An 11,863-nucleotide genomic window follows, 5' to 3' on the forward strand; every position below is an offset into this window, starting at 1 on the left:
AACTACAATGGCCAGTTACATTATCATGGGGGGAGTCGAAGGAACATGGGTCTGCCTTAGGCATATTATAGTTCCTTGACTTCACTGAGTCAACAGAGTCTTTCTTTAGCAAAAAAGCACCTATTTATCAATGGAGCAATGTTGCCTGATACTTTAAGAACTCTTAGCCCTCCTGTGAGAGAAATATCACTGCTGGGACCCATTTTTGGGCTTTTTTACTAGAAGTGCTGCAGGTGCCAACATCTGTAAATTGGAATATGCCAATCTTTCAACTTTTGCAGCTGTCATCCCCCACTGACTTTCAGGCTTGATTGATCTTTAAATTACCACAGTGCCAAAGATCTATTTGGTGAATGACAAATGCATCAGAATTTAATTCATGAAAAGATAATTTGCTGAACTATTGAGAACATTGTTAATGGTTTAGTTTTACTTTAGCATCTCTCTGTATTGCCACTCATAACTCAGGGCTACACTTGTATCTTTCAGAGGTAGTCAAACACTAAAATGAGTGTAAGACAATTAACTGGGCAATGCTGCTACCAGAGGCAGGGAAGGGGTAGACTCAAATGCAGGACAGAAAGTTTAAGAGGCAGTCTACCATTTGAATATAGAGCAGGAGGCACAGCACAGAGACAAGGGTAGATGGTGGAGCAGAAGATGTAGAAGGTAGGGAACTCATTTAGCCAAATGGAAACTTTCCAAATATCCCATTTTTCATCACAGGCGTGATGCTTCGCATATTTTCTCATGTTGAATTAGGAGAAGGGTTGGATAAACTTACAGATTATGTAGACTCATTGTGGAGGTAGGATAAGAAAGGGATTGACAAGTCTTCACGAGGACTTTTTTTCCTCAAAACTTCTTAATTATTTAATTATTTAATAATGCATTTGAGGATTATTAGATGAGCTGAATAGGTTTTAGAAGATAGAATAAAGGGGTTGAAATAGACAAATTACGTCTTTACTATGATTTCTGACTTATTTAAAGCAACAGGCTTGAGGGTAATCCACCCAATTACTGTTTCACTTGCTTCAGTAGTTTATTTTCTGCTTTTAGCAAAGCTGGAAGATTATTTTCTGATGTGCTCTTATCATTCTGTCGCCCAGGCTGGAGTGCAGTGCCAAGATCTCAGCTCACTACCACCTCTACTTCCCTGGGCTCAGGTGATCCTCCTACCTCAGCCTCTTGAATAGCTGGGACTATAGGCATGGGCCACCACACCTGGCTAGTTTTTGTATCTTTTGTATTTTTGGAGGGACAGGGTTTTACCATGCTGCCCAGGCTGGTCTTAAACTCCTGGACTCAAGAGATCCACCCACCTTGGCCTCGCAAAGTGCTAGGATTACAAGCATGAGCTTCTTCGCAGACCCGGATTGCAGAAGATTTTGCAGAAAAATTCATACTTTTTTACTAGATCAAAAATAGAGATTCATCAACGTACACATACAGGAGTATCTACCACAGAAGCATTCACAGTAGTATATAGATTACTTTTATTTGTTTATTTTAAACGTATGACAAGGTAAATAAATCAGAATTAGCATATATAGGCGTGTATGTATATTTTAATATTTAATATCTAATAAGAAATATTACTAATAACATTTAAGTGTTCTTTAGATTACTACATTTCTTATAAATGTTGTCTTTTTAACAACTTTATTGACATGTTTTATATATATTATCATAATATAAAAACTACACATATTGAAAGTGTATAGTTTAGTTTTGATATATGTACATGCATATGAACCAATCACCACAATCAGGATAATGGTTGTATCCATCACCTCCTGAAGTTTCCTCACTTTATAATACCTCTCTGCCACATCTGTTCCACCCTGTTACTAAGCAAATCCTGACAGTGCTTTCTGTCACTATAGATTAGTTTGCATGTTCTAGATTTCCATATAAATGAATCATATAATATGCACTCCTCCTTTTGCTTGGTCTGGCTTCTTTGGCTCAGCATATTTATTTTCAGATTCATCTACGTTGTAACTGTAGAAAGAGTTTATTTCTTTATGTTGATAAGTTATATTCCATTGAATGGATACACCATAATTTATCTGTCGATTCACGTTTCAGTGGCATTTGAGTCATTTCCCAGTTTGCCTATTACACGTAAAGTTGCTATGGACAGACGCGGTGCCTCATGCCTGTAATTCCAGCACTTTTGGAGGCCAGGGCGGGCGGATCACTTGAGGTCAGGAGTTCGAGACCAGCCTGACCAACATGGTGAAACACTGTCTCAACTAAAAATACAAAAATTAGTCGGGCATGGTAGTGGGCGCCTGTAATCCCAGCAACTTGGGAGGCTGAGGCATGAGGATTGCTTGAACCCGGGAGGCAGAAGTTGCAGTGAGCCGAGATTGAGCCACTGCACTCCAGCCTGGGTGACAGAGTGAGACTCCATCTCGAAAATCAACAACAACCACAAAAAACAAATAAAGTTGCTATGAATATTACAGTACACATCTTTGCCTAGGCATGTGCCTTTGATTCTCTTGGATAAAAACCCTAGGGTAGAATGGGTGGGTTATAGGGTAAGGTTATATTTAAATTTTGAAGAAACTTCCAAAATGTTTTCCAAAGTGTTCAGTTTTTCAGTCCCACCAGCAGTTCTAGTTGCTCCACTTCACCAACACTTGGAATGTTAATTCTTTTTCACTTGAGACATTCTAATATCTGTGTTGTAATATCAAATTGAGCTATCAATTTTTGTTTTCCTAATAAGTAATAATCTTGAGCTACTTTTACAGTGCATATTTACTATCATATATCTTCCTTGGTGAATGCTTAAATCATTGATCTATTTTTTATTCGGTTTTTATTGTTATCTTATTGAGTTTTGAGAGTTTTTGAAAATATATTGGATAATAGTTGTTGGGGCTCAGAAAACAATACCCCAAAATGAAGCCCTCAAAAGCAGCCTCAGAAGGAAAAGTTTTTCTTTGATCTTACCCTTCCCTCTTGTCTCTCAGCTCCATTTTCCCCTAAGACTAGCCATCGAAACTAGAATCCCTCTTCATGAAGGCAGTTTATAGAAACCAGAACTCCTTTTCCTTACAGCCAGCCATAAAACCTAAAATTATTACTCTAATTTTCCCTTTATGTTTCTGTGTAAGAACTGGCCACAAAGAAATTATCTGACCTATCTTGTTTGACTGTAGAGCCTAAGACCCCATTCCAGAGAAGGTCCTGCCCCATACCTGGAAGGAAGGAATGCTGCACAGAGAGGCCAAGAAAAATCTAGACAGACAGGATTGGCTGGGTTTCCTCACTCAGTCCATTAGCATTACATCACACCTGTTTTGTCTAATCATATTTCTACATGATTGTTCATACTTTGTTCAACCTAAGCATAAAAATGAATGGTTCCCCTGTATCTTTGGGCCTTTATTCTGAAGGCTCCTGTATACACACATTAAATAAATTTGTATGCCTTTTTTTTTTTTTTTTTTCCTTAAGAGATGGAGCCTTGCTCTTTTGCCCAGGCTGAAGTACAGTGGAACTATTATAACTCACTGTAGCCTCAATTTCCTGGGCTCAAGACATCCTCTCACCTCACCCTCCCCAATAGCTGAGACTGCAGATGTGAATGACCATATCTGGCTCATATGCACCTGTTCTCCCATTAATCTGCCTTTTGCAAGTAGATTTTTCAGTGAATCTTCAGAGGACCCTTCTTGGCCCCTAGAAAGTCAACATGTGATTTGCATATATTTTCTCCAAGTCTGTGGCTTTTAAAAAAATATTCTCTTAGGATTGTCTTTCAAAGGGCAGAAGTTCCTCATTTTAATTGTTTTATTTATTAAGTATTTTTTCTTTTACGGCTCATGCTTTTTATATCCTATTTAAGAGGACTATGTCTAAGCGAAAGTCACAGGTTTTCTCTTATGCTTTTTTTCTAGAAGACTAATAGTTTTAGGTCTTACATTTTTATCTAGGCTCCATTTTGAGTTAATTTTTATATGGTACAAGGTATGGATGCAACTTTTTTTGCATATGGATATCTAATTATTTCAGCACCATTTGTTGCAAAGCTCGACATTCTACAAAGAATTTCTTTTGCAATTTTGTAAAAAATCAGTTGTTCATACATTGTTGGCTCTATCTTTGTGCTATTTTGTTCCATTGATCTGTCTGCCTGTACATCATTTTTTCAGTGTCCCCATTTCTCAAGCTTTCTAAGTATTGAAATTAGGTATCATTAGTCCTCCAATGTTAAATTTATTTTTTAAAGTTGTTTTTGTGTGTGTGTGCCCTTTCCATTTGCATCTTCTTTTTAGAATCATTTTGTCAATTTCTACCAAAAGAAAAAAAAACCTAGGAAAATTTTTATTCAGAATGCATTTGATCTATAAATCAATTAAGGAAGAATTTACATCTTACCAATGTTAATCTTTCCATCCAGGAACACAATATATCTCTCCTTTATTCAGTTCTCTTTAATTTCTATCAATAATTTTTCTAGTTTTTAGTGTACCTCTGTTTTGTCCAGGTTTTGTCAAGGTGATATATAAGTATTTCATATTCTTGATACTAATATAAGTAATGTTTTAAAAAATTCAGTATCTGATTTTTCTTTGCTAGTATGAAAAATAATTGATTTCTCTAAGTTGTTCTTGTATCCTAGAATAGTTGCTAACCTCACTTATTAACTATATTAACTTTTTTGCACACTCCACAGGACTTTTTATGTACATGATCATGCCACTAATGAATAAGATTTTCTTCTTCATTTCAAATTTGAATGCCTTTATTATTTCTGGATTTTCTTAATGTGTTAGCAAAAACTTATAGTACAATGTTGAATAAAACTGGTGAGAGTGGACACCCTTCCCTTATTCCTGATATTAGGGAGATAGCATTCATTCTTTCACCATTAAGTGTAATGTTAAATATAGATTTTTTAATAGGTACTTTGAATCACGTTGAGGAAGTTCTCATCAATGTTTGAAGAGAGTTTTTATTTGGAATGGAAGTTCTCATCTAGTTTGATGAGAGTTTTTATTTGGAATGGATGTTGGGTTTTATCAAGATATTTTTTTTCTGCATCTGTTAAGATGATCGTATGACATTTCTTTTTCAATCTAAAAATACTGTGGATCGGCTGTGGTGGATCATGCCTGTTAATGCCAACACTTTTTGAGAGGCTGAGGCAGGCAGATTGCTTGAGCCCACAAGTTCAAGACCAGCCCTCGCAACATAGTGAGAACCTCATCTCTACAAAAAATACTGAAAAAAAAAAAAAGTTGGGTGATGGTGCACACCTGTAATTGCAATAGAGGCTGAGGTGGGAAGATCACCTGAGCTAGAGAGGCAGAGGTTGCAGTGAGCCGAGATTGTGCCACTGCACTCCAGCCTGGGTGACAGAGTGAGATCCTGTCTCAAAAACAAACAAAAAAAAGTGAATTATATTCATTAATTTTCAAGGATAAAAGCCAACCTTGCACTCACAGGATAAAAATCACTTTGTCAGGATATATTACCCTTTTTATATATTGTTTGATTTTATTTGGTAACGTTCTGTTAGACCTTTTTTTTAAACCTTTGTCCATGAGCAATACTGGTCACTTCTTTCTTTCCTTGAAGTGTTTTCATCTGGTTTTTGGTATTAGGGTGATACTTCCCTCATAGAAAGAGGAAGAAAGCATGACTTCCTTTACAATTTTCTGGGAGAATTTGTGTGGACTAGGTATTATTTTCTTCCTTAAATAGTAAAATTAATCAGGGAAATGATCTTGGCCTGGAGTTTTATTTGTCAGAAGTTTTCTAACTACATGTCCAATGTCTTTAATATATATAAGGTTATTTAGATGATCTATTTCTTCTTCAGTGTGCTTTAGCTGTTTTTTAAATGAATTTATCCATTTTATTTAAATTGTCTAAATTTTTTGCATAAATTTGTTGATAGTATTATCTACTGTGACAGGCAGAATAATGGCCCAACAATGCGCCCACTTTTGGGGCATTCAGAAACTCAGAGCCTATGAATATGTTATTTAAATGGAAAAAAAGCACTTGCAGATATGTTTTAAGGATCTGGCGATAGGGAGATTTTTCTAGATTATCCAGGTGGACCCAGTGTAATCAATCTCACTGTTTCTTTTACATGAAAGAGGGATACAAGAAAGCCAGAGCCAGCGAGAGATTTAAAGATGCTACACTGTTCATGACCAGCCTGACCAACGTGGAGAAACCCATCACTACTAAAAATACAAAAATTAGCCGGATTTGGTGGCACATGCCTGTAATTTATTTTGGCAGTTAGCTGATGCAGTTTCTTCCTAGCATCAGTGGTCTTTACAATCTGGCATGTTTCTGCAGTGGCTGGTACCGGTTGTTCCTCTCCATGTTTAGTGCTTCCTTCAGGAGCTCTTGTAAGGCATGCCTGGTGGTGACAAAATCTCTCAGCATTTCCTTGTCGGAAAAGAATTTTATTTCTCCTTTAGTAATGAGGCTTAGTTTGGCTGGATGTGAAATTCTGGGCTGAAAATTCTTTTCTTTAAGAATGTTGAATATTGGCCCTCACTCTCTTCTGGCTTGTAGAGTTTCTGGCAAGAGATCCACTGTTAGTCTGAAGGGCCTCCCTTTGTGGGTAACCCGACCTTTCTCTCTGGCTGCCCGAAACATTATTTCCTTCATTTCAACCTTGGTGAATCTGACCATTAGGTATCTTGGAGTTGCTCTTCTAGAGGAGTATCTTTATGGTGTTCTATGTATTTCCTGAATTTGAATGTTGGCCTGCCTGGCTAGGTAGGGGTAGTTCTCCTGGATAATATCCTGAAGAGTGTTTTCCAACTTGGTTCCATTCTCCTCGTCACTTTCATGTACATCAATCAAATGTAGATTAGGTCTTTTCACATAGTCCCATATTTCTTGGAGGCTTTGTTGGTTTCTTTTTACTCTTTTTTCTCTAAACTTCTACTCTCACTTTATTTCATTCATTTGATCTTCAGTCACTGATATCCTTTCTTCCACTTGATCGAATCAGCTATTGAAGCTTGTGCATGCGTCACATAGTACTCATGCCATGCACTAAGTGTCCAAAAGAGAAAGGAGGAAAGATCTAAAATCGCAACCCTAAGATCACAATTAAAAGAACTAAAGAAGCAAGAGCAAACACATTCAAAACCTAGCAGAAGGGAAGAAATAACCAAGATCAGAGCAGAACTGAAGGAAATAGAGACACAAAAAACCCTTCAAAAAAATCTATGAATCCCTGGTTTTTTGAAAAGATCAACAAAATTGATAGACAGATTGCCAGCAAGAGTAATAAAGAAGAGAGAAGAATCAAATAGATGCAATAAAAAATGATAAAGGGGATATCACCACCGATCCCACAGAAATACAAACTACCATCAGAAAATACTACAAATACCTCTATGCAAATAAACTAGAAAATCCAGAAGAAATGGATAAATTCCTCGACACATACACCCTCCCAAGACTAAACCAGGAAGAAGTTGAATCTCTGAATAGACCAATAACAGCTTCTGAAATTGTGGCAATAATCAATAGCTTACCAACCAAAAAGAGTCCAGGACCTGATGGATTCACAGCCGAATTCTACCAGAGGTACAAGAAGGAGCTGGTACCATTCCTTCTGAAACTATTCCAATCAATAGAAAAAGAGGGAATCCTCCCTAACACATTTTATGAGGCCAGCATCATCCTGATACCAAAGCCTGGCAGAGACATAACCAAAAAAGAGAATTTCAGACCAATATCCTTGATGAACATTGATGCAAAATCCTCAATAAAATACTGGCAAACCGAATCCACCAGCACATCAAAAAGCTTATCCACCATAATCAAGTGGGCTTCATCCCTGGGATGCAAGGCTGGTTCAACATACGAAAATCAATAAATGTAATCCAGCATATAAACAGAACCAAAGACAAAAACCACATGATTACCTCAATAGATGCAGAAAAGGCCTTTGACAAAATTCAACAGCCCTTCATACTAAAAACTCTCAATAAATTAGGTATTGATGGGACATATCTCAAAATAATAAGAGCTATCTATGACAAACCCACAGCCAATATCATACTGAATGGGCAAAAACTGGAAGCATTCCCTTTGAAAATGGGCACAAGGCAGGGATGCCCTCTCTCACCACTCCTATTCAATATAGCGTTGGAAGTTCTGGCCAAGGCAATTAGGCAGGAGAAGGAAATAAAGGGTATTCAATTAGGAAAAGAGGAAGTCAAATTGTCCCTGTTTGCAGATGACATGATTGTATATCTAGAAAACCCCATTGTCTCAGCCCCAAATCTCCTCAAGCTGATAAGCAACTTCAGCAAAGTCTGAGGATACAAAATCAATGTACAAAAATCACAAGCATTCTTGTACACCAATAACAGACAAACAGAGAGCCAAATCATGAGTGAACTCTGATTCACAATTTCTTCAAAGAGAATCCAGGAGCTGGTTTTTTGAAAAGATCAACAAACATAGGCTCAAAATAAAGGGATGGAGGAAGATCTACCAAGCAAATGGAAAAAAAAAAAGGCAGGGGTTGCAATCCTAGTCTCTGATAAAACAGACTTTAAACCAACAAAGATCAAAAGAGACAAAGAAGGCCAATACATAATAGTAAAGGGATCAATTCAACAAGAAGAACTAACTATCCTAAATATATATGCACCCAATACAGGAGCACCCAGATTCATAAAGCAAGTCCTTAGTGACCTACAAAGAGACTTAGACTCCCACACAATCATAATGGGAGACTTTAACACCCCACTGTCAACAGTAGACAAATCAACGAGACAGAATTTAAAAAGGATATCCGGAATTGAACTCAGCTCTGCACCAAGCAGACCTAATAGATATCTGCAGAACACTCCACCCCAAATCAACAGAATATAAATTCTTTGCAGCACACACCACACCTATTCGAAAATTGACCACATAGTTGGAAGTAAAGCTATCCTCAGCAAATGTAAAAGAACAGAAATTATAACAAACTGTCTCTCAGACCACAGTGCAATCAAACTAGAACTCAGGATTAAGAAACTCACTCAAAACCGCTCAACTACATGGAAACTGAACAACCTGCTCCTGAATGACTATTGGGTACATAATGAAATGAAGGCAGAAATAAAGATGTTCTTTGAAACCAACGAGAACAAAGACACAACATACTAGAATCTCTGCGACACATTCAAAGCAGTGCGTAGAGGGAAATTTATAGCACTAAATGCCCACAAGAGAAAGCAGGAAAGATCTAACATCACAATTAAAAGAACTAAAGAAGCAAGAGCAAACACATTCAAAAGCTAGCAGAAGGCAAGAAATAACTAAGATCAGAGCAGAACTGAAGGAGATAGAGACACAAAAAACCGTTCAAAAAATCAATGAATCCAGGAGCTGGTTTTTTGAAAAGATCAACAAAATTGATAGACCACTAGCAAGACTAATAAAGAAGAAAAGAGAGAGGAATCAAATAGACGCAATAAAAAATGATAAAGGGGATATCACCACCGATCCCACAGAAATACAAACTACCATCAGAGACTACTATAAACACCTCTACACAAATAAACTAGAAGATCGAGAAGAAATGGATAAATTCCTCAACACATACACCCTCATAAGACTAAACTAGGAAGAAGTTAAGTCTCTGAATAGACCAATAACAGGATCTGAAATTGAGGCAATAATTAATAGCTTACCAACCAAAAACATTCCAGGACCAGATGGATTCACAGCCAAATTCTACCAGAGGTACAAGGAGGAGCAGGTGCCATTGCTTCTGAAACTATTCCAATCAATAGAAAAAGAGGGCATCCTCCCTAACTCATTTTATGAGGCCAGCATCATTCTGATACCAAAGCCTGGCAGAGGCACAACAAAAAAAGAGAATTTCAGACCAATATCCCTGATGAACATTGATGCAAAAATCCTCAATAAAATACTGGCAAACGGAATCCAGCAACACATCAAAAAGCTTATTCACCATGATCAAGTCGGCTTCATCCCTGATATGCACGGCTGGTTCAACATACGAAAATCAATAAACGTAATCCATCATATAAACAGAACCAAAGACAAAAACCACATGATTATCTCAATAGATGCAGAAAAGGTCTTTGACAAAATTCAATAACACTTCATGCTAAAAACTCTCAATAAATTAGGTATTGATGGGATGTATCTCAAAATAATAAGAGCTACCTATGACAAACCCACAGCCAATATCATACTGAATGGACAAAAACTGGAAGCATTCCCTTTGAAAACTGGCACAAGACAGGGATGCCCTCTCTCACCACTCCTATTCAACATAATGTTGGAAGTTCTGTCCAGGGCAATCAGGCAGGAGAAGGAAATAAAGGGCATTCAATTAGGAAAAGAGGAAGTCAAATTTTCCCTGTTTGCAGATGACATGATTGTATATCTAGAAGACCCCATCGTCTCGTCCCAAAATCTCCTTAGGCTGATAAGCAACTTCAGCAAAGTCTCAGGATACAAAATCAATGTGCAAAAATCACAAGCATTCTTGTACACCAATAACAGACAAACAGAGAGCCAAATCATGAGTGAATTCCCATTCACAATTGCTTCAAAGACAATAAAATACCTAGGAATCAAACTTACAAGGGATGTGAAGGACCTCTTCAAGGAGAACTACAAGCCACTGCTCAATGAAATAAAAGAGGATACAAACAAATGGAAGAACATTCCAAGCTCATAGGTAGGAAGAATCAATATTGTGAAAATGGCCATGCTGCCCAAGGTAATTTATGGATTCAATGCCATCCCCATCAAGCTACCAATGACTTTCTTCACAGAATTGGAAAAAACTACTTTAAAGTTCATATGGAACCAAAAAAGAGCCAGCATCGCCAAGTCAATCCTAAGCCAAAAGCACAAACCTGGTGGCATCACGCTACCTGACTTCAAACTATACTACAAGGCTACGGTAACCAAAACAGCATAGTATTGGTACCAAAACAGAGATATAGACCAATGGAACAGAACAGAGCCCTCAGAAATAATGCCACATATCTACAACTATCTGATCTTTGACAAACCTGACCAAAAAAAAAAGCAATGGGGAAAGGATTCCATATTTAATAAATGGTGCTGGGAAAACTGGCTAGCCATATGGAGAAAGCTGAAACTGGATCCCTTCCTTACACCTTATACAAAAATTAAGTCAAGATGGATTAAAGACTTACATGTTAGACCTAAAACCATAAAATCCCTACAAGAAAACCTAGGTAATACCATTCAGGACATAGGCATGGGCAAGGACTTCATGTTTAAAACACCAAAAGCAATGGCAACAAAATCCAAAATTGACAAATGGGATCTAATTAAACTAAAGAGCTTCTACACAGCAAAAGAAACTACCATCAGAGTGAACAGGCAACCTACAGAATGGGAGAAAATTTTTGCAGCCTACTCATCTGACAAAGGGCTAATATCCAGAATCTACAATGAACTCAAACAAATTTACAAGAAAAAAACAAAGAACCCCATCAAAAAGTGGGTGAAGGATATGAACAGACACTTCTCAAAAGAAAACATTTATGCAGCCAAAAAACATGAAAAAAGTTCATCATCACTGACCATCAGAGAAATGCAAATCAAAACCACAATGAGATACCATCTCACACCAGTTAGAATGGCGATTATTAAAACGTCAGGAAACAACATGTGCTGGAGAGGATGTGGAGAAATAGGAAAACTTTCACACTGTTGGTGGGACTGTAAACTAATTTAACCATTGTGGAAGTCAGTGTGGCGATTCCTCAGGGATCTAGAACTAGAAATGTCATTTGACCCAGCCATCCCATTACTGGGTATATACCAAAAGGATTATAAATCATGCTGC

Source organism: Hylobates moloch, unplaced genomic scaffold, assembly GCF_009828535.3.
Source record: "Hylobates moloch isolate HMO894 unplaced genomic scaffold, HMol_V3 SCAFFOLD_6, whole genome shotgun sequence".
Classification (NCBI taxonomy): Eukaryota; Metazoa; Chordata; class Mammalia; order Primates; family Hylobatidae; genus Hylobates; species Hylobates moloch.